Here is a 20,000-nt window from a genome sequence, read left to right as displayed (position 1 = left end):
TATATATATATATATATATATATATATATATATATATATATATGTATAAATATACCATGTGATAGGGGTGTATTAATACTACTGTCGTACGCCGTGTGTCGTAGACAGCGATTAATAGGAGAGCTCCTACCTTGCAGTCTTGCTTTTCAGCAAAAGGCGAGGCCAACTGCCAATAACTGTAGCTGATGACTGAATGGCCAAGAGGTCGTAAAAACATTCATCTAAATAATAAATCATCCCTGATGCAAAATGACACCTTAATATGGGTATAATTTTTGGGAAAAAGAATAGGATGTCTATCAGTTTTTATCCTACACAAGGGTTGTTCCAGAGGGAAGTCAACATTTATCATTTAACTGCTGAATTGCAGGTGAACTTCCCTGTGCAGAAAACCTCTACAAAGAATTATTTCTTAAAAAGGCTCATCCGCAGTGGTGAACACCCTCACGCACATCGCACTATTTCATGCACCATTCCTCTTTATTTTGTTATAAAGTAGCGGCTAAAGATCTTAAGTTCTGACTTCACTGATAGAAGTAATTTTATATTATTGGTCAAAATAAGTTTTTAAGTGTATAAATATTTCTGGCTAACATTTTCTCTTCATTTTGGTGTTTGTTCAAGAAAATTGTAATCTTCAATTGGATTTTAAAAGGTGCACATATATTTTTATACAAACTAATAAAAAAATCAATCTATTTTTTTCATTGGTTAAAACTTTGTTATGTAACCCGTGAAGACGAACTCATTCATAGGATCTCAAAGATCAAATGATAAACAACTTAATGGTTGAAAGGGAGCTTCATTATTTTACTAGAGAGAGAGAGAGAGAGAGAGAGAGAGAGAGAGAGAGAGAGAGAGAGAGAGAGAGAGAGAGAGAGAGACTATTGGTATAAAATGTCACAGAAATCACGCAAAAAATAAATTGAAAGAAAGGAGAATCGAAAGAAGAGAGACGAGATAGCTTCAAGTGATTGACGTCCAAATAAAGATTCTGAGAAGGAACGTCAGGTTGGGGTGAAGTATTGTCACTGGTCCATTTGAAAAAAGCCAGTGAAGGAAAGAGAGTAAATCAAGGTCTTCCATTTCAAAGGGGTTTGGTTCGCACAAGGGCTGGAGTTTTTTCTTTTCAATTTTTGTTATTTCAGTTTCCTAAAGAACAACTTAGGTTCAGTTATTTGTTGGACGTTTAGCATGTAAGACTAGTTAAGGGTTAAAAACTGAAAGAATTGACATAATTCAGCATTAATTAGATTCTTGTTATCATGAAAAATTATTTAATTTTTCTTCCTTTTCAGATAGTAGTTATTTATTATTCATCATTTATAATAGATTTATGACGAGGTTCTTAACTCTTCTTTAGCAAGATTCTTTAATACTTTGAAAAATGACAAAACAACTGATGAAACATTCTCTCTCTCTCTCTCTCTCTCTCTCTCTCTCTCTCTCTCTCTCTCTCTCTCTCTCTCTCTCTCTCTCTCTCTCAATAGAGGCCCGCAAAATTCTTAAAAGAATAACAAATGTAGATTACAACAATCTATTCACGCTTAGCACAAATCAGTTCAGTAGTAACGGATACAAACTAAAGTTAAAAGATACAACATCACTCAATGAGGTAATTTCTTTACATTCAAAATAGCAAATACTAGGATATACATCCAGCAGATGTAGTTAACAGTAACACGGTAAACGAGTTCAAGAATAAGTTAGACAAGATATTAAGAACTCTCTAAATATTTAAACTAAATCGCTCTACCAAAGAGCAAATAGAGTCTCCGCGGGTGGTCTAAAAAGTCTTTTAGAAGTCGAAAATCCTTGTAACTCATTGTAATTCTCTCGTCCATTCACTATCCATTTCACTATGATAAATGTGTATTATTATTTAGTATGCAGCAACTCTCTCTCTCTCTCTCTCTCTCTCTCTCTCTCTCTCTCTCTCTCTCTCTCTCTCTCTCTGATTAATTCTCTATTATAGCATTTGCTACAAGGTATCTTTAGTATATATTGCAAAAATAAGATTATATTTCCTTAAGGGAGAATTTAATCTGGTAATTTACTTTACTAGCGTCGAATCTGCATTCATAGTCTAAATAATGAGACTGACATAAGTAACTCATATAGAAAAATAGTTGAGAGAGAGAGAGAGAGAGAGAGAGAGAGAGAGAGAGAGAGAGAGAGAGAGAGAGAGAGAGAAACACATGTTGTCTTGGAGAATTGTTAATCATCTTTTGTCATCTCATCGACGCGGTGATTATAAATGTTGGGTCAAATGTCATTTAGATAGATGAACCTGATAAGGAATCCGTGAAAATAACAGATAAAGATGGATAGAACATTAGATAAGGGGTAAAGGTCACGAGAAAAGAAATATATTGTTTATCATTGACCTCTGACATACCTTTCAAAATATTTGTCAAAGAAAACATTTATGCAAGCAATTTTTATTTCTCATTTGAATTAAGTGTTAAGACAAGGAGTTGAGGAAAAGTTTCTTAGCTATATGAAGGTTGGGTAAGAAAGCATCCAGTGTGACTGCACCAAAAGGGAATTAAAATTAGAAACACTTGAAAACAACGAGACAATGAAAATTTAAGTCCAGGGATAAAATAAACAATGGAGACTTTGACCAGTGCTGTTGTGATGTGTGCGAGATAGTGGGCAGAAATGAAGCGAGAGAGAGAGAGAGAGAGAGAGAGAGAGAGAGAGAGAGAGAGAGAGAGAGAGAGAGAGAGAGAGAGTTAAGCTAATGAAATGAGGAGATAAGGGGAGTGAATGCTGGCGGAAATCTTAATGGAGAATTTCAGCTTCGAAAGAAAGGGAAAATGTTTAAGATGCTTTAATGATAAAAAATGTCTTTCACTTCTAAGTACATAAATTTGTATAATTGTATAATTTGTAGATAGTAGGTTGGTCAGGGGCCCAGTCACCCTTTGAGATACTACACCTAGAGAGTTATTGGTTCCTTTTACTGGCCTAAAAGTATAACATTGGATCCCTCTTTCTGGTTACGGTTCATTTCCCCATTGCCCACACATGCACCGAATAGTCTGGCATATTCTTTATGCATTTTCCCTATCCTCTTACAGCTAACAACACTGAGATTACCAAACAACTCTTCTTTGTTCAAGGGGTTAACTACAGCACCGTAGTTGTTCAGTGGCTACTGTCTTTTTGGCAAGGGTAGAAGAGACTCGAACTATGGTAAACGGCACTTCTAGGAGGACGCTCCAAAATCAAACCATTATTCTCTGTACCATAGTCTTCCTCTGTCTTGGGGTAGAATTATCTTGCTTGAGGGTACGCTCAGGCACACTGTTCTATCTTATTTCTCTTCCTCTTGTTAATTTGAAGTCTTTTTTAAAATTTATATACGAAAGATTTGTTTTAATATTATTGCCCTTAAATTCTCTTCTAGTTTATTTCCTTATTTCCTTTCCTCACTGAGCTATTTTCCCTTTTAGGGCCCTTGGGCATGGAGCATCCTGCTTTTATAACTAGGCTTGTAGCTGGGCAAATAATAATAATAATAATAATAATAATAATAATAATAATAATGATGATGATGATGATGATAATGATAATGTGTGAGTGGTTAGTTTGGTTCTGCTGTAGGGCAATGCGTTTGGTGGCTTGTGCCCTTCCGAAAACCATTAGTTGACCCAAGTGCAAAAACATGTAAGAACCAAAAATGGATATGGGTTGCACTTATAATGAGAATGAAAGATAATAGATGGACAATAAGAATAACAGGATGGGTCAACAGCGATTATCATTATTATTATTATTATTATTATTATCATTATTATTATTATTATTATCATTATTATTATTATTATTATTATTATTATTATTATTATTATTATTTGCTAAGCTACAACCCTAGTTGGAAAAGCAGGATGCAATAAGCCCAGGGGCTCCAACAGGGAAAATAGCCCAGTATGAGAGGAAACAAAGAAAAAAGAAATATTTCAGGAACAGTAACATTAAAATAAATATTTCCTATATAAACTATAAATACTTTAACAAAACAAGAGGAAGAGAAATTAAATAGTATAGTGTGCCCGAGAGTACCCTCAAGCAAGTTAACTCTAATCCAAGATAGTGGAAGACCATAGTACAGAGGCTATGGCAATACCCAAGACTAGAGAAGAATGGTCTGATTTTGGAGTGACCCTCTCCTAGACGAGCTGCTTACCATAGCTAAAGAGTCTCTTCTACCCTTATCAAGAGGAAAGTGGCCACTGAATAACTACAGTGCACTAGTTAACCCCTTGGGTAAAGAATTGTTTGATAATCTCAAGTGTTGTCAGGTGGATGAAGACCGAGGAGAATATGTAATGAATAGGCCAGACTAATCGGTAAATGTGTAGGCAATAGGGAAATGAACCGTAACTAGAGAGAAGAATCCAATGTAGTACTGTCTGGCCAGTCAAAAGATCCCAAAACTCTCTAGCGGTAGTATCTCAATGGGTGACTGGTGCCCTTACCAACCTAATACCTATAAAAGAAGCAGAGAAAGGAAGAGAATACGATGGATTCACGAACTAGAAAGTATACGGGTGTGGACTGGTATACAAAGACCATAAACAGACGTAATAGTCCATGAACCAGGACCAGATTTTTCACTAATTAGTACCACCCAGGGTGGCAAATCCTAGTGTTGATTTTTAGAAAGATACATACCTACTGTTAATATTTCCATGTGATAACCATTGCTGTGTGGTAGCTTAAGTATGGTTATGAGCCGTTAAATAATATCACCCCATTAACTCCAAAATTTGGATTTTTTCCCTCAAGCTGGTAATACCTAGTTTACATATTTTTATTGATTGGATATCAGGTATTGGCTAAATGTATATGTGTATTTATAAAGAAACTAGACCCCTAGATACCTAATTATATTGGTTCTGTGTCATGTTTTGTTGTTTTTTGGGTAAAACAGCCCAAGAGGAAAAATTAGTGTGTGCGGCAAGTTCTTGTCCCACAAAATTTAAACAATACAATGCAGATGCATCACATCCTATTTTCTTGCTCAAGGCATGATCAGACAACATTTCAAGGACTTACTTTGTGAGAGACACATTTGTAACAGTAACTGCTTTTTTTTTTTAAATTAAAAATCAAATTAGAAATATTTGGTGGTTCTGGTCCCATCTGCATACCAACTTCGCCGTGCAATTTCACTAGTTGCATTTTAACATGTGCCTTATTAACTAGCATAATACACTGAAACAGACTCCTCTATGCATACATAGAAGGGAAGCCAAAATCAAAACTACAAACTATACCATGTGCCCTTTTATGTGGTATAAAAGAATGCATACATAATATCACTATAAGAAACAGATAGGGAATAGTGTTATTGTTCAACCAGACAGTATTTACGCATGCCCATTGTATACCATAGGCAAGCTATATGCACAACAATCATGATCGTGTTAACTTTATGGTTTTTTGTACAGATATTGACAAAATTATCAGTTTTAATAATTTTTATCATCATAATCATCGTCCGAGTCATCCAGGTCAACTTCAACATCTGCTTCTTTGATGTTCTGATTGGAGCATGTTTGAATCCTACACATATCAGTACACTTTAGTCCATTTCTCAGGCATGTACAGCCTGGAAGTTTACATTCACGAACACACTGGCAAGACATTAGGCAACACAGCATCTGGTGCCGGCGATCCTTTCATCCATTCTATGGTGAGAATCCCATCGTCTGAGGTCCACACATGACCGTTGGGATTTGGAACTGCTGGCTTGCTACTAAGTGAGCGCCTCCAAATAGCTGCTTGATAGTTAGCTCTCTGAACGTGCATGTAGAAACAGTCCTTGCATGTTGGAAGCTGGCTAGACTCCACCTTTCCACGTTTCGCACAGAAGATATGATAACACAGCTCATTGACATCACAGGTGGTGGAGGAAGATGCATACATTCGACAAACAAAGTCTTCAAGCTGTTCAAACAGTTCTGACGATACATCCCATGCTTCAGCAAGATGCTTGAAGGCTTGTTGGTAGGTTTCCTTTGCTTTCATTTGCTTTAGTGCACTTAGCTTGCCACGACCAGCAAATGCACTAACCGTGTCGCAACCAGTGAGAGCGTGTAAGCATATGACGCTTTGACAAACACCTTCTCCGACAGCACTTGCAAGTTTTGTTATATCTATATATCGAGTACAGTTACTTGTCCCGCACTTCTGATATAATGGGCATTGTATCACACTACTGAATGAAAGACTCAGTATGAGGACATCAGTATCTTCTGCTATGATAATGACAGATCTATATCCATCTTCAGATGCATGCTTGGCATGTAGGAAGACCCTTGCATCAGCTTCCTCTTGTGTTGAGTTGAGCGATTCAATCTCACTGAAGTTATCTTTGGTCAGCAGATAACACTTTTCCCCACAGGTTGTATATAGATACTTATCGTTGACCTTAATTCTATTTGCAGGCTGCTTCCATTGCTCTACAAAAACCTCTATAAGACATATTTTGTTTTCAGAGCTGCACAGTAACTTTCTCCATTGAAAAATGGTATGGCCAGGTGCAATGTTCTTCCACTGTGTGGCACCAGCAGAACCTCTGTTACACCTGCATTTTTTATTGATGTTTCCCAATACAAATCAAACACGATATCAATTCGATTACTGTGGGCACCTTCTCGAAAAACCTGAGCAAGCACAGAATCGGCAAGCTGTGCGAAGGTTTCTCCATCACCTTTCATTTTCTGAACCAGGCTCATTCCATCAATTATACATACTGATGGCTCTGGCATAGTTTCAGCTGATGCAGTATTCTTTTCCAATTCCCGGGCAAGTGAGGCTTTGTTTGTTTTTTGCAAAGTTCCATCATTATTTGACAGAGCCCATGGCAAAGGCCCCAGTGGATGTGCAAGAACATCTTTGATGCACAGTTGTCTACTTTCAGCGACAATTATCATATGGCCAAACAAGTTTTTGTCTGCCTTCAGAATCACTTCCTTATTGGCTGTCTTATTACTGTGTTGCTTTTTCTTTATATGTGAGAAACTTTTCAGATTCTGCTTCTTCATTGTATCATGGAATTTAGTTGAGGGCGGATGAGTCTCCAAACAATCCTCCTTAAATGTCTTGTAGGCTTCTTCTCCAACACTATGAGCTCTGAGAAGGTCATTTTCTATATCAGGTGGTACCAGAATACCCGTAGACAAGCAGACCAAATCCTTTTGACCTTGACTTATTGTATCTATCCACCTTTTCTCCATTAGTTCTACACAGGCTTTCACGTCAGCTTCATCTTTTTTAATTCTAGGCATTTGTAAGTCTGAGTGACAGACCTTTGAGGAAGAATCGTTACCTACCATGTGTCTTAGCTGCCTCAGATATGAACTCCTGTATTCTGACGTAAGGTAGTATCTGCTGACAGCCTCTGGCTTAAGACTGAATCCTTTGGTCCCCCCAGAGGTCTGTGTGTCCTTGTTCACCGTTTCTTCGATGGTTTGATCCACTGGAAATTTTCCAAAGGGATTTTTGGACCCAAGCTGAACTGAGAAACCACCTTGAATAAAATGTTCATAAACATCTGGATGGTCTATGTCTAGTCGTGAAATCTGCGCATAATAATGGATCATATCTCGAATTGATGCCAGGTAGTCTTATCATCTAATATTATCATGGGTTCACACGCCAATTATTGACAGAAAACACCCACTTTTACAACAAATTATAAAGGTTGTAAAAATAAACTAAAATAAATAAAAAAAATAGAAAATAATAGCGAAAACATTGAGTGGCTTAAAAATATATTAAGCTACTCCGTTGAAGAGGTTATCACATTTAAATGTACTTATAGGGACCCAATCAACAAATTGGTACTAAAAAAAGTTTTGCCACCAGAGGTGGTACCGATATCTTGTCTGAGGAATTTGTCCAATAGTGCATTAGTAACGGCTGATGATGATATATATATATATATATATATATATATATATATATATATATATATATATATATATATATATATATATATATATATATATATATATATATATATATGTGTGTGTGTGTGTGTGTGTGTGTGTGTGTGTGTGTGTGTATAGCTGGAGTTATACGCATTTCTGGTAGGAAATGGTACAGGTGGAAAATTACGGTTTGGAATTTTGTCAGATTATATATCATTCGAAATTCCTTTTTACATACATAGATCTGCAATTCTTTATATGTACAGTATATATTTTCCAGTCCTCAGTAAAAAGGTGATAGTTCTAAATGAAGTTTTAAGGATTATATGGTTAATTCATGAAAGGTAAATGCATAGATACGCACGCAGCTCTCTTGGTAACTAAAGAAACTCGTAAATTCTTAAAGAAGAGTAAGAAAAAATACCAAAAAAAAATTCTCTTTGAAAATATCAACTTGATATATGTAATAGGTGTTATTTAAACTTGAAATATTGTTAATGTCGCAAAAAATTCTGCAAGAATAGTTTGAAATTCAATGACGGTAGCTCGATACTCATTACTAAAGAATTTAATTTCCCAGCAGCAATATCATTTTTAGTGATATTCAAATATCTTTAGTAGAAAATTTGGATGTGAAAGAGAGAGAGAGAGAGAGAGAGAGAGAGAGAGAGAGAGAGAGAGAGAGAGAGAGAGAGAGAGAGAGAGAGAGAGAGAGAGAGAGAGAGAGAGAGAGAGAATACATTGAGCTGTAATGGTCGTTTTAAAAACGGCTGAAGATTAAGAGATCACTGAACTTTTATGTTAAAGTCGATGGTCATTTCCATAATCCTTTAGCGCTTTGGCACAGAAATGAGTTTACGTAAGCATTACCATCGCCAATTAAGGTTTGGTCATTCTGTTTCATTATGGAGAGAATGTGGAAAATTAATTCGGATGGTCACTCAGGAAACTAGTTGATAGAATCGTTATAATTTCATAAAACTATAGATAGAAGTGGAATGATTTCATGGTACTAGTTGATAGAAGTTGAATAATTTCATGGAGCTAGTAAATTAGAAGTGAGATAATATCATGAAACTATATATAGAATTGGGATGATTTCATGAAACTAGTTGATAGAAGATGGATAATTTCATGAACTAGTTAATAGAAGTAGGATAATTTCATGAAACTAGTTGATAGGAGTGGGAGAATTTCATGCAACTAGTTAATAGAAGTGGGGTAATTTCATAAAACTGGTTGATAGAAGTGGGAGAATTTCATGAAACTAGTTAATAGAAGTGGGGTAATTTCATTAAACTAGTTGATAGAAGATGGATAATTTCATGAACCAGTTAATAGAAATGGGGTAATTTCATAAAACTAGTTGATAGAAGTGGGAGAATTTCATGAAACTAGTTAATAGAAGTGGAGTAATTTCAGTAACCTAGTTGATAGAAGATGGATAATTTCATGAACTAGTTAACAAAAGTGGGATAATTTCTTGAAACTAGTTGATAGAAGTAGGAGAATTTCATGCAACTAGTTAATAGAAGTGGGGTGATTTCATAAAACTAGTTGATATAAGTGGGAGAATTTCATGCAACTAGTTAATAGAAGTGGGGTAATTTCATAAAACTAGTTGATAGAAGTGGCCTTTCACTCAGCATTCAGATAACACTTGCTGGATAAGCTACAAACCTAGTTAGCAATTCTACATGAATAGCTGGTGAGACAAGTCAGTAATATTAATATTTTTTGGAGAGACAAATGCATTGTTTTTTAGGCAAATTTGAGTTTCCTTTTCTTCTATGGTATTCAGGACAATTATTCAGTATACCTCAACCCCAAAAACTTTTAAAACCTAAAACAGATGAATAAATAAACTGAATATTTGATAAGACTGGGTGTAAAGGAAAGTGAGAATGTGAGAAATCTTACATTCAGGATATAATTTCTTAAAACATGCCAAGATCATGACATTTAGTTCACACACACACACACACACACACACACACACACACATATATATATATATATATATATATATATATATATATATATATATATATATATGTATATATATATATATATATATATATATATATATATATATATATACATATATATATATATATATATATATATATATATATATATATATATATATATATATATATATATATATAATTAGAACAACAAATGCAACCATTTATAGTCTACTGCAGGGCAAAGATCTCAGACATGTCAACTGATATCTGGGGTTTGGACAATTTTCATCACCATTCTTGCCAGTGTAGATTGGTGATGGCGGGAGATTTTCGTCTGATCGCGTTAGCATGGATGGCCCTGAATAGTACAGCTTTGATGATCATGGCGATACACCAACCCTGTCACCACGTTAAGTCATCTCGTCTTAGAAAGGGATTATATAAGTATGTATGTATATATATATATATATATATATATATATATATATATATATATATATATATATATATATATATATATACATATATATATATATATATATACACTGGAAAATCTATATACGATTGCCTTTACATACACCCGAAGAAAAATTCTATCAAATTTTTCGTCTCGACACACGAAGTCATGCTCCAACATTCAAAGTAGATCATACGCACAGATTTTTCTCGAAGCATCGGTCGTAGTTTCTTGTTTACGCTGGTAGAGAGCAACACGTCGGAGGGACGCTATTGAGCGTCGCATCGGTCAGTTCTCTGTTCTCGTGCACATCGCGTGGTTTTCCTCTGTTCGGTCCGTTATTAACAGTGCTTATCATCGCCCTTTTCTCACATTTAATCTTTGATTTTACGTATAATCATGGGTCCTAAGAAGCTTAGTTTCGGTACATGTATTAGTAGTTGTGAGAAAAGGAAGAAGGCCATGCTTTCATTAGAATTGAAGCAAGAAATTATTGAAAAACATGAGCGCGGTGTGAGTGTGAGTGATCGGGCTAAACACTATGACCGGAATATGTCTACGATCTTGACGGTCATCAAGCAGAAGGCAGCCATTAAAGCAGTCAAACCATCGAAGAGGATCACCATTATTTCAAAACGTCGTAGCCCTACCCTGGAAGAGGTGGAACACCTTTTGTTGATGTGGATAAAGGACAAAGAGATTGTTGGCGATACGATCAATTAAATGATCATTTGTGAAAAGGCCAGCGCTATCTAGTGTGACTTAAAAGCGGCGGGCTCTAAAGGTGACGCGGGGGAGAGTTCAACCGTTCCTAGAACAGAGGAATTCAAGGTGTCCCGTGGTTGGTTCGAGAAATTTAAGAGACGGACCGGGATTCATTCAGTTGTTCGGAATGGAGAGGCTTGAATTCAGACACCAAGGCTGCTAATGATTTTGTTAAAAAGTTTGAAAAGATCGAGGAGGATGAAGGCTACGTAGAGCAGAAAGTTTTCAATTGTGATGAAACCAGTTTGTTTTGGAAAAAGATGCATAGTCGAACATACATCACTGCCGAAGAGAAGAAAATGCCTGGACATACGCCTATGAAGGATCGGTTGACTCTTGCCCTATGTGCCAACGCCAATGGGGACTGCAAAATAAAGCTATTATTGGTTTATCATTCTGAAAACCCTATGGCATTTAAGGCACATAGAGTCAATAAGGCCGGCCCTAGACGTAACTGTTTATCTGAACGATATAACTGATCAGATAAAAATCGCTGCAAGCCATCTAACATTGCTGCCCCTACACCATTCCGATATATCGTTACAATTTGCATCAGTTCCACAGTTTCCATAATGTCATCCAAGGAGGAGGATTCTCTGGCTCTAGCAGGTTTAGCTGTGGCATTATGCGTAAAAAGGGCAAAAAGTGCTTCTGGATCTAAGCGAGGTCGCAAGTGGAGTAGAGAATGGCTACTGAAAAGAAAACCTTATACTCATACAAACTTGTTGGCGGAGTTGAGAGCGGTGCCTAAGGATTGGAAAATGTGCAATAACGCCTCATGAAAGACTGACAATCGTTAGATCGTTCAGATAAAAAGTATGAATGATTAAACTGTTCATGCCGCTCGATCAGTTCATCTGAAACGATCAAAATCTGCGCAAATTTCCCCCCTACACGTCAGTTTTATCATAAAGATTTATCTGATCAGTTATATCGTTCAGATAAACAGTTACGTCTAGGGCCAGCCTAAGGACATGCTGCATGTTTTCTGGCGTGCTAATTCTAAGGCTTGGGTCTAGGCATTTCTTTTGTTGAATGGGTAAACCTATTTTTCGGCCCTGCTGTCAAGAAGTACCTTCAGGAGAGGAATTTGCTTTGCTTGGATAATGATCCCGCTCAACCCCAGGACTCGAAGATGATATCATCGACCAGTTCAAATTCATCAGAGTGCTGTATCTTCCACCAAACACCACCCCTATCCTCCAGCCCATGGACCAGCAAGTCATCTCTAATTTTAAAAAGCTCTACACCAAGCACTTACTTGATACAGTTGTGCATGAACTGCTACTAAATGATCTACGGTCCATCGGCGTTGAAGATCAAGCTTTCGAAACCTAAAAGACTACTTGGTTGGTAGAAATTACTGTGTACAAATTGGAAACTCTTATTCATAATATGAACCCTTAAACAGAAGGGTACCCCAGGGGAGTGTACTTGTCCCAATCTTATTCTGCATCTATACTATTGGTCTATCAAAAATGCTACAAAGGCATAGCGTGAAGTTTAAACTATTTGCAGATAACACACAATTTTACTTCTCCATAAATGATATACATGACACTTCTGAAACTCTAAACCGAATCCTTGATAGTGTTAGAGAATGGTTGACATTTAAACAACTAAAATTAAATGAGAACAAAACTGAATTCATGGTGGTGGGCAAGAAAAACAGCGTGAGAAATTTAGGTGATATTCAAATGACCATAAATAATGACTCGGTGCCGATATCTAGTAAAGTTCGAGATCTAGGTGCATTTCTTGACTGTAATCTGTCTCTAAATGCCTAAATAAATAATGTAATAAAAAGTGCTGGTTATCATCTAAGAAATATTGCATTTATAAAAAAGTACCTGGACGAAAATTCTGTTAAGAAACTTGTGATAAACTCTGTTATTACCAGGATTGACTACTGCAACTCTATCTACCACAATTTACCAAAAGTCCAACTTAAGAAATTACAAAAAATAATAAACAGAGGAGCAAGACAGATAAAAGGTGTCCCACCAAGAGAAAGGATCACCCCTATACTAATTGATTTACACTGGCTGCCGATTAAAGCGAGAATTGAATTTAAAATATGTACAATAACCCACCAAGTTATCAGAACCGGTCGTCCAAAATACTTGAGAGAACTGCTACATATTGTGCAGCCAACAAATGTGTCGACACGAGAATAGTTACAGATGGCTTCAAACTGTTGGAACCTAGATATATGTCCACTTTGGGCTCCAGAGCCTTTAAATATGCGGCCCCGAGACTATATAATAAGCTCCCATGAAACATTCGAATGATTGAGGACATTAAGGCTTTCAAGAGGAAACTGAAGACTTTCTTATTTCATGAGTCTTTTGACAATGACGATTTAACAATAAATGGACAACATGTGACTTGAAAAGATAAATACTGTGAACGAACAAGGTAAAACGACAGTGGAGGTCCTGTAGAGAGTGGGGTTCCCCTGCTGTATGGGACCGGAAAAACAGCCATCAAAGTAAGCAGTGCTTTAATGTCACGCAAAGCACCAACTTAACTTTGCATGAATTTTGGAGAAGCCATTTCAATATCATGCACTACTTGAAGATCATAGATCAGGCTTGGGAGGGAGTAACTCGTCGGACACTGAATTCAGCTTGGGAGAAGCTTTGGCCTGATGCAGTTTCACCCAGAGATTTTGAAGGTTTTGGCCCCGTGTCTGAACCTGTGCTTGTCGTAGAGGAAGACATAGAAGAGATTGTATCCCTTGGCAAGTCCATGGCTCTGGAGGTTGATGAAGACGACATCACCGAACTCGTCGAGGAGCATCATGAAAAGCTCACCACCAAGGAACTCAAGAAGCTGCATGCCATGCAGAATGATGAGTTCCAAGTGCAGTTGAGTGAGTCGGAGGACATTGAGGAGGTAGAGCACATCTTAAGTTCGACTGAAATAAAAGAGACGTTAACATATCATTAACACATGGTTGATTTCATTGATAAGTGTCACCAACAGAAACTTCAAGTTTGCCGTGTAGTTTCGCAATTTGATGATGTCTGTTTAACCCATTTCAGAAAAATTCTGAAAAGCTATACCAAGCAACTTTCTCTCGATAGTTTCTTTCAAAAATCTACAAAGAGGTCTAATGATCGTGATGAAGAGAAAGAAAGTGAAGCAAAGAAAACTAAGATTGAATTGAGTGAGAGTGATGAAAATTAAAAATCAAAAAGGAAAGAAATGTAAAAAAAAGGGTCACTGTGATCTCTTTGCAGTAAATTCATCGCGGTAATTTCGTTGCAGTAATTTCATCACATTGCAAATATATATTAGAGAATTTCAGTGCAAATTAATTTCATTGCAATACATTACATCTCAAGGTAATTTTATCACATAACTATAAATACTATAAGATCAAAAAGGGTAATAAAAAATTTGGTTGAAAAAACATCTTACAATTTTTATTAAAAAAGAAGAAAAAACACATTTTATATATTCCCATCAATATTCAGAAAGACAATGCATTGGATTCTAACGGCACTATCCTTATATTTTTTCTTACAGCCAGGAATGTTACTACCAGCGACATACTGCTCCTCTATAGCTTCATTTCTTGATTGTTCTTTTTTCAAAATTTCTAAGAACTTCCAAAAAGTGGGATGTGAATGAACGATGCCAAGCTTCACAAGAATTGTTTGTTTTAGAGGCACCTTGCCTGGCAGCGTCGAAGCAATTCCATAAGCTATGATCAAATCGAGGAGGTCAACGTCCTGAGCGACAGTTCGGGCGTCCAATCCAGTTGTCCCCCACGTAATCTACAACCGGCTGTGGATTTTCAGGATAATCATTATTATCAATTAGATATTCAAAAGTGCCAACTACATCCACGATAGGCACGAATGCAATTGAAGTAAGCATGCGCATTTTAATGCAAAATCAGCATCACTCTCATACAACTGTTGGAGGCCATTCCTTTGAATAGCCCGACATAGACACTGTGAAAAATGAAATAGCCTTCGTTAATTGAATTTGGAAAAACTGATCTAAAAGCATTAATTGCCGCGCATTCAAAATCGGTCATTATTTGGCTAGGTGATAAATTTGGCTCTAAGGTTTTTAGTTCTAGTAAAAGTTTCTGGTAACTCTCTTCATTTTGTTTGGCCATTAAAACATAAACGAGAGGCAAAACGTCGCCATTCATTATGCCATGAATAGTGTACAGCTGTTTTAACAAAGGGGGTGTTGTTCTGAAAGTTCCATCTACATACCATTTATCTGCACTAGCTAATGCCTGTAAATTTTTTTGAGTTGAAAATATAATAATTCGGTCTAGTCCATCATTGCTGTCAAAAAGAAGAAAACGTTGATATGCATGTGTTACCGTGTAGTCTGGAGGTATATTAGCTGGAATAAAGATGCCGGGTTCGTTGGGACTTGTGATGCGACACTTCTAGCATTTCGAATATTCCTTTTTAAAAGCTGAGGGGTTGGTAGCTGACCAGCAACAGCTTGTGATACTCCAGTGTATGCCTGGGTTGCGATGCAATGAGTAGTTTCCTGCGTCGAAATGGCCTTTTCTTTTACGGCATTTATAACTTTAGTGGCTTTAACACAAGCATCATTGCCTGCATGATTGTGTTCTCCAATTCGTTTTGTAATAGATTCTTGATTTGTATGAACTTGAGCCCGGCACTTAGTTGTGTAAACTTGATCACATTTCCAAATGGTATTTTCACTAGATGTCCTTTCTCTCACAAATAGACTACCATTATCTATGAGACATTCTGAGGGTTAAACTAGAACTGAATAAAATTGTAAAAAATAGACTACAAATAAATTTCATTTATAGGAAAAATAGTAGAAGTGGCTTGAGCAAAAAGCAGTCGTTTAAAAATATTGAACTATTGAACTATTGCTCTGAAATTGTCCTACGATGTAATTTAATTACTCTAATATGTATTTGCTAAGCGATGAAAGTACCTGCACTGAAATTCTCTAATATGTATTTGTTATGCGGTGAAATTATTGGAACAAAATTACTACAATGAAATTACTGCAATGAATTTACCGGCCCCCCAATAAATATAAAATAAAAAAAAAATAAATAAATAAGCTACGTTAGGTTAAAGTTCACATAGTGTAAGTTAGAGTATAGTACGTTTTCGCTGTCACCGTTTCTCTACTTCCTCGCCAACCGTGTGTCTCCTCCTGCGCAGGAATTCCTATACCTGCGTTGGCCTGTCTCTAAGGCAAAGTGACAATAAAAACCCCTTTTTAATTTATTATTTCTTTATAATTATTCTTTTTTTACATCTTTCTTATATAATGCAATTGTATTATTGGTATGTGTAATTATGTGTAGCAATTTATTAAGGAGTTATCATAGGTTTTCTCTCGGCTCGTCACATTGGTGACCCCGGAGTGACGGTTGTGACTCAAAGGCAGGATGAAAGCAACTGAGGAACTTTATTAGAGAACATTCGTTAATATATACATAAACTCCAGCAAAAAGGGCATAAAAGACATAACAGGCAATTTCATATTCAACCGACACCGCACCGGTTAACAGATAACGGTGAGAAAAACAGACATGTTATTTCAGGTCCCTATCGGTGCGAGGGGAGAGTGAAGATAAAAGCATAATATATAGACAAAATGAAATGTCGTTACTATGTACGATCATGTGACACACGGTTGGTACATACTGTACATGTTAGATAGGGTGCCCTGATCTAGAGAGGCGAACTGTAGGCGGGTCATCTGGCAGAAAACGGTGATAATAGTTGATCATGCCCAAGAATTCTTGCAGAGCTTTGATGGTCGAGGGCGTGGGGAAGTTCTGAACGGCTGCTACCTTCTCAGGGAGGGGATGGACTCCTTCAGGAGTGATGCGGTGCCCTTTGTCGCCACCGAACGGTGATAATAGTTGATCATGCCCAAGAATTCTTGCAGAGCTTTGATGGTCGAGGGCGTGGGGAAGTTCTGAACGGCTGCTACCTTCTCAGGGAGGGGAAGGACTCCTTCAGGAGTGATGCGGTGCCCTTTGGTGCCACCGAAATGTCGTTCTTCGGGCACCGCATCACTCCTGAAGGAGTCCATCCCCTCCCTGAGAAGGTAGTAGTCGTTCAGAACTTCCCCACGCCCTCGACCGTCAAAGCTCTGCAAGAATTCTTGGGCATGATCAACTATTATCACCGTTTTCTGCCAGATGACCCGCCTACAGTTTGCCTCTCTAGATCAGGGCTCCCTATTTAACATGTACAGAATGTCATTTTTAGTGGGGAGCTATGTACCAACCGTGTGTCACATGATCGTAAATAGTAACGACATTTCATTTTCTCTATATATTATGCTTGTCTCTTCGCTCTCTCCTCGCACTGATAGGGACCTGAAATAACATGTCTGTTTTTCTCACCGTTGACTGTTAACCTGTGCGGTTGTCGGTTGAACATGAAATTGCCTGTTATGTCTTTTATGCCCTTTTTGCCTGGAGTTTATGTATATATAAACGAATGTTCTGTAATACAGTTCCTCAGTTGCTTTCATCCTGCCTTTGAGTCACAACCTTCTCTCGGCTCGTCACAAGTCAAAGGACCCCATAACTCCCTAGTAGATATTTATCATCAATTCATTGATATAACATAGTAAATATTTTTAGTTAAAAAATTAAAAATATCCAGAGTTGAAAAATCCTTCATTCGCAAACGATTTATCAATACTAACCCAAAAATATTCTGTACAGCTTCTACAAAGTAATAGAAAAAAAGATATTGATCTACTATGCATTTCAGAGGCGGACAAACTATTTTGATCCCATATGTTATTATTATTATTATTATTATTATTATTATTATTATTATTATTATTTAAGCCATAAGTCTAGCTGGAAGAGCAGATTGCTATAAGCCCCAGGGCTCCAGCAAGGAAAAATATCCCAGTAAAGGAAAGGAAACAAGGAACATAAAAACTACAAGAGAAGTACCGAACAATTAAAATATTTTAAGACCAGTAACAGCATTAAAGCAGATCGTTCACATTAAAAAAAAAAAAAAAAAAAAAAAAAAAAAACACGCCTGGATGTACCTTCAAGACCTAAACGAATCGTTGGATCAATATGATTTATCAGCACACTACCTTTAACACCCCGTCCTAGTTTATGGCCAATATACCATATTGCTATATGTGTTATGTTACTTATGTTAAGAGTCCACTTGTGAATGATAACACAAAACCGACTAGTCATGTTGATGCATTCAAAGGAATCTGTGGGATATTGTACTAGTGTACACAACCTGTCAAAAATGGCTGCTAAATATCCGAAAAATAATCCACTTCTTCGGCAATTTGTGGGAGATTGTGGTTTCCGAGTGTACCTCTCGGGATTCCCCCTCTCATCAGGGTATGAGTACTCCCCTCTCCTCCCTGCCGCTCTGCGTAACAGGAAATATATATAAATATACCTATATAAATAAATATATATATATATATATATATATATATATATATATATATATATATATATATATATTTATATATTTATATATATATATATATGCAGTGTATATATATATATATATATATATATATATATATATATATATATATATATTATATATATATATATATATATATATATATGCAGTGCATATATATATATATATATATATATATATATATATATATATATATATATATATGTATATATATATATATATATATATATATATATATATTTATATATATATATATATATATATATATATATATATATATATATGCAGGGTATATATATATATATATATATATATGCAGTGCATATATATATATATATATATATATATATGCAGTATATATATATATATATATATATATATATATATATATATATATATATATATATATTTATATATATATATGCAGTGCATATATATATATATATATATAGATATATATATATATATATATATGCAGTATATATATATATATATATATATATATATATATATATATATATATATATATATATATATACATAGCCAGACACTTGCACTTTATTATATAATGCGGAATTTTAGAATGTTCTGTAGTTGTAGATGTAGAGATATGATTATTTACTACAAGTATAGTACAATTCTGTGGAGGCAAGACGTAGTTCACATTGCTAAGTTCTGTACACTAGGAATCAGGATGTTCACATACATGTAGTAGAGCACCCATGTTTGCAGTCCTTATGACCAACCAAATCAACTTGTTCTATTATGATTATTTGTTGTCTGGGCCTTCTCGGAAAAAGGTATTACTATTATTACAGATTATGTAATCATTTTAAAATGTCAACTTGGTCCAGTTAATATGATATTATTTTGTTCAGTTGTTACTTTGATATTCATATTACAAAATTGTAAACTGCATATATTTTTGTCCATTTGTTATCTATATGTTTATAATGCGTAATGTTTTTATGTTGAACAGGCTTTATAAGTCCTTTTATAGTTTATATATCACATATCTGTTTTTATGTTGTTAATATTTTTAATTATTTCCTTATTTCCTTTCCTCACTGGGCTATTATTCTCTGTTGGAGCCCTTTGGCTTATAGCATTTGGCTTTTCCAACTAGGGTTGTAGCTTAGCTAGTAATAATAATAATAATAATAGTCAATAATATGTACATCGTATTTTAATGTAGATACTATTACGTACATTCTATTATTTTTATGAAGTGGGAGCAATATGGAAAAAAAATATATATTGTAGAAATAAAATAATGCAAGCATGAATGATTTTATTGGTAATTATGGGATGGCCAAAATGCTTCATCGTTCTGGTCGCCCTAGACACGTTGGTTATAATCCGGATATAGGCAACGGAGGGTCCTGGACTGACTCCT

Source organism: Palaemon carinicauda, chromosome 12, assembly GCF_036898095.1.
Source record: "Palaemon carinicauda isolate YSFRI2023 chromosome 12, ASM3689809v2, whole genome shotgun sequence".
Taxonomy (NCBI): Eukaryota; Metazoa; Arthropoda; class Malacostraca; order Decapoda; family Palaemonidae; genus Palaemon; species Palaemon carinicauda.
This window is presented reverse-complemented; position numbering follows the sequence as displayed.